Consider the following 6,000-nt stretch of genomic DNA (forward strand, 5'->3'; position numbering starts at 1 on the left):
TCTCTTTCCGATGGTAATTATGCAAATGACGGTGTTTTTTTTTTTTTTGGGGGGGGGGGGGTGTAATTGGGAGTTAATATTATAAATACTTAAAATGCATAACATAAGGAGTTCCGACCAAACGGCCCGCCATCCAATGTCTCCAATACCACTTCCAAATGTAAGTCTTCAGCAATTCGTATAAGCATAGTATATTATTTACTATGGTTTTACCCAAATATTTAGTAACTTTTTTAGCATTCACATAATATTTATTCGTAAATTTGCGACTACTAAAACGGATATCAGCAAAATCATACATTTTATCGATGCTGTAAACCATCAGCAGATTAGGTTTTATCTCATCATAATGTTTGTTAAATGGAATCAAGTTATGTTCAGGGATTAATTCTTATCTTAGGTGGGATCTTATAGAGCTTGGGATCTTATAGAGCTTGTTTTGCTAATTATCCTCTTTTAGTTATGTGTCTTGATTTTTGATTTCATTGAATGGTTTCTTAACTAATGACTCGAGGAGATGGGCCTTTATGATTTTTTATAATTTTGAAATTTAAAAAGTATTTTTTATAGATTTTTTATATGTAAAAGATATACTCTTATGTGTAAAAGCAATTTTTTTATGTATAAAAAAATGGAGCATAAAATTAATAACAAGTTTGTAATGGGTTATAAAACCATTTGACCTTAGACAATACAGCGCATGATACTACATTTTGGAGTAACTTATTTTAATTCTTGTTCAAGATTCTTGAAACTTGAACTTGTGGCAATCATTAAATTTACAATTATTTGTATCGCTAACTTCCATTTTTATGAAAAATTTTATTTTGTGCTTCACCCAACTGGCACCAATTGTATGAAACTTCTTTTTTGTGTTACAATTTTATATATCCAAAATTTTGTGGACTTAGAAGGGTAAGAGATGAGTTCCACAAATTTATGAGACGAAAAGAGGTGTCACACAACTAATGTTAGTTGTGCGAGACACACCATAAAATTTTTCATTTTTTATCCTTGCATTGAATTCACTTGTGAGCATATAACAAACTACATCATATTGGGGTATTTATATATATTGTCAGTTTTGGGGTCACAATTGAACGTATACCCACTTTGCACAAAACTTTACAAGTCTACCTACTTTAGGATCAACTTCAGACTTATCAGGTCTGAAGTTAAAAAAAAATTAGTCTGAAGTATAATGCACTTAAGACCAATTAAGTCTAAGGTGCAAAAATTGAACATAAAATGCACTTGAGGCCAAATAGGTTTGAAATGCAACAAATATTTTCATGCACTTAAGATCAAATAGGTCTGAAATAAAAAAACTACACTTAAGGCCAAATAGGCCTGAAGTGAAAATATTACACTTCAGATGCACTTAAGGCCAAATAGGTTTGAAGTGCAACCAATGTTTTCATGCACTTAAAGCCAAATAGGTTTGAAGAAAAAAATTGCACTTCAGATGCACTTAAGGCCAAATAGGTCTGAAGTGCAACCAATGTTTTCATGCACTTAAGGCCACGTAGGTCTGGAGTACAAATTGTCAAGAAATAAAAATTTGTTCTTCAAATTCGAACAATTCAATACACGATTCAACACCTAATTTTACTCTAAATGAGCACAAATTTGAATTATAACCTCCAAATATCATCAAGAACAAACTCCAATTATCAATTTGTCAAAATAACAATAAATCTAACAAACCCATTTTATAATTAAGAAGAAGAAGGAGAAGAAGAAGAAGAAACCCTAAGCAGTAGTAAAAAACAAAGCGCCACAACAGGTCACCACCGTAAAACACCATAAACTACCTTAAAATATACTCACAAATACCATATGAATTCATCGTCACTTTTATTTTCACAGCGATGGAGAAGAAGAAGGAGAAAAAGGCCTAAAATTATCTAAATTTTGGGTACTAGTTAAAAACAAAATTAAAAATAAATACTATAAGTTAAATGGGGGCGACCAAATAAGACACCCCGTGCAATTTTAACTCTTATATCACAATCTAAATTTAACTTCTCATCAATAACACCCTTCAAATACCAGAGTTTATGGAGAGAGTCCGACGGCATATAAACATATAAAATTAAGAAATTAAATTTTATAAAAAGTTAAAGCCAAAAAAAATAAAAAACATAACACGACCAGAAATTTGCTCGCCCAGAAAGTAGTCTGTTGAGATGGGCCTTGGCATTGCTCCACGGCCTGGGCCAACAGCAGTCCAACAGCAAAATTTGGAAAATTATGGTCCATCGTGAATTTGAGCTTTTGTTTAAAATTGAAATTTTTACATAAATAACCGATCAAGTTCGCCGTTTATTTTTCATAATAATAACATCTATACATATGTTACACATTGACTGTATATGATTATACACATATTATATATATTACACATAAATCGTACACCAGTCGAATATTTTTTTAAGCTATTAAATGAACGGTTATTTAGGTTAATTCTTCTTCAAGATTTAGATATTTGGTCCATAGGCATCTGTGGATCAGCTAAGATAATCAGAATTCCGTGAGGCAGAATTTTCTTCCATTCGGAAAATCAAAGAGGTTCCAAAATCAAATAACTCCCGCTTGGGGCATTGATTGACCGAACAGATTAAATTTGTTTAATTGGATCAATCGAAAAATAATTTCGGTCCAGTTATTCTATGGGGGAACTACATAATATAGTTGTTCTTAAAAATAATAACCGATAAAAAATATATATTTTGTATATTAATATAAAATATACATATTTTTGGTATATTTGACTAGCGGATATAATTATTTTTGACTAACCGACCAAATGTGTAATTTGCCCTTATTCTATTTGTGTTCTAGGCCTCAATAGCACACACCATGTATTCAAGGAACTAATTAGCTAAACACATCAGATAATACTACTAAAACGGATAAATTTCATAAATAGCCACTTTTCATCCTTGTAATTGAAAGATAGCTATTATCGTGGAGTTTCAAATTCCATATATGAAATTTAAAAATCTATAATAGTGATTACTTTTAAAATTACAGAGCTGAAAATAGCTAGCCCGCTCAATTATTTTTGTTAAAACTAGGTTCAACAGTTAGTCAAGATTATACAATTCATGAACCATGTACTCTTTGTTAATGATGTGAAGAAAAATAGATTAAAGGCAATGTACCTAATTTGGTTTGCTTCTTATATGGAAGCAGTTTTCTGTGATCAAGAGAGAACACATAGTTCTTTATTAATTCGACAGACCTGGAACTACTAGAAATTGGGCCTACTACAACGGTTGTTATAGCAACGGTTAAACAACCGTTCCAATATAAGGTATATTGCAACGGTTGTAACCGTTGCATAAGACTTTAGTCCTATTGGCACAGTTCTGAACCCAAACTGTTGCAATAGTATATGAACCGTTGCTATAGGTGGTATCAATTGCGACGACTTTGGATACCGTTCCGATAGATGCCACTATGGCAACGGTTCTACAGAATACAGCCATTGCGACTTTTTTGTTCACTAATTTTTCTGTCTTCAGTTTTTACTTAACCTACCATAGCTCTTTTCTTTTAATTCTTTTTTATTTTTAGTTCCTAAATAAAACTCCATTATCTCTTATGGTTCCAAGATATTGTACTAGCTAATACCCTAGCAAACTTCTTTCTCCACATCGAATACAAATCTGAATAGCTCCGGCGAACGCCACACCTCCGACAAGGTCACACCTCACTACTAGAAATCCGCTAAAAACCAACCTAAGTTGGTCGGTTATGGCCAATTACCGACCAAAACGCGACCATTAGGGTGTAGACGGTGTTTTGATGGTCGGAATAGCTTACCGACCAAAGTTGGTCGGTAACTTAAAACGACCATCTGATAAGTTTAAGTACTTAGCGACCAACTTTGGTCGGAAATATATTTTATTAATTTAATTTTACCGACCAAAGTTGGTCGGTTTAACTAAATTATATTTTTTTTATTAATTATTAAAATTAAAAAAACCGACCAACTTTGGTCGGTAATTGGAAATATATATTTTTTAAAAATAATTAAAATTAAACATTACCGACCAACTATGGTCGGTAACCTCAACAGTGCAGGCAAAATACCGACCAAAGTTGATCGGTAATATTGAATTCTGGGAATTCAATGTTCATTAACCGACCAACTTTGGTCGGTATTTTAGAATAATATATTTTTTTTATTAAAAACCGACCAACTTTTGTCGGTTTTTCTGGGTTTAATTTTGGCATAAAATGTCTGTTTTGGCAGCTACACCACCTGCCAGCATACCAATACACCTAATAACAGCAACAATGAACAACAACAACAACAACAACTAAAACAACAACTAAAACATTCAATAAATACCTTAAAACTAACAAATTAAAGTTCAATAGAACATAAAAATCCAAAACTAAGTTAAAACTAATTACAACTAGTTCAAAACTGGTTCTATTTGTCTAGTTCAAAGTATATAAAAGTCAAGGGGTATTTTCTTCAACATCATCATCACCGTCTGATGAACTTTCATTTACAAGACGATATAGAAAACGGTCTCGTGGAGGACGGGAAGAACGATCACGGGAAAGGCGGGAGGAACGACACGAGCAGGACGGGAGGAACGATCATGTGGAGACCGACCCTCTGGAGATGACTCATGAGATCGGGGCAACGGAAAAGCTCCACTAGATAGGAGAGTTCTGATCTGAGCTCGCATGCCAAGGAATTGAGCATCTCTAAGCCTTTCTCTTTCCTTGGCCGCCTCTAGCTCGGATGTGAGCTTTGTCACTGTCTTCCGCATAGCGGAGAGGCTCTCCCTATTAAGTTGCTCGCCTTGCGAGGAAGTCCCTATTCCTCGCATTCCACACTTATAGCGATAGAAATTTTTAGTAGGAAGCCCGTATACCTTCCCCCATTTTGGACCGCCAACAGACTTCAACCATATTCTTTCAGTATCCTCGTCCGAAGGTTGGGTTGGCTCACCCGGTTTACCAGCTGGATGATTACAGATGAATTCATCCACGTTACTTTGGTAGCGACCCTATATTATTCTAAATTAAATCAGTATTTCAAAATTTTTATAAAAGTAAATTATAATACTTAAAGAAAATTGAAAGCTTACATATGCAGTCGAGGCCCGATCCTCGACCCACCCATATTGATCCCCCCTCTTTCTTCTTCTTCTTCTTCTTCACAATATGCGTCTCCTTGAATAGCTCATCATGACTCATTGGACGCCCATACTTCTTTTCCTGAAAACAAATTAATTTAGTTAATAAAAAAGAATAGATATACTTAGAAAAGTAAAATAATTTAAGCAATTACGTACCAATCTTCTTTTTATTGTTCCTAGACTGATCGCACATCTAGTGTGCAAGGAGCCTCCCTTCTCGGATGCACTAGCTTTTTTTCTTTTTTTGCTCCTCACTAAGAACTCTGCGGTAAGACATTGCCTTTGCAAATCATTCCACAAATTCTCAAGTAACCAGCCATGCCTCTTGTTCTTCTTTCTAGCATCCGAGAAAGTATCAGCCAAACTCTTGCGAGCTTTATGATGAAAATTTACAGCCACTTTCGCGCTATACCGGTCTTCCCATACACACTTGCTCTGTATTTCAAAAGTTAAATATTAGATGGAAACAACATAAATATAAATTATTAAACTGTTTATAAAGAACATTTATACCTTAAATTGATTGAAAATTTGCTCCTTCAGCGAGAATGGGCAATCAGTCCCGAAGTTTGAGTGATATGTAGTACAAGTCAGCTACACTTCATGTGTTGCTAAATTGTCCCGAAGTTGTACCATTTCTCAAGTAAGTATTGATTTATTAGTTATCAAAATGTAAAATTTACTGTGACTACATATTAATGCAACTACTAAAAATCCTCCCGCAATCCCCGCCGATTAGGATAATTCATATTGAACATCCAAGTACGATGTTCCATTTATACAAATAAAACAAGAAAAAATTAATTTATTCTATAATTATAAATTAATTATA

Source organism: Nicotiana tabacum, chromosome 2, assembly GCF_000715075.1.
Source record: "Nicotiana tabacum cultivar K326 chromosome 2, ASM71507v2, whole genome shotgun sequence".
Lineage (NCBI taxonomy): Eukaryota > Viridiplantae > Streptophyta > Magnoliopsida > Solanales > Solanaceae > Nicotiana > Nicotiana tabacum.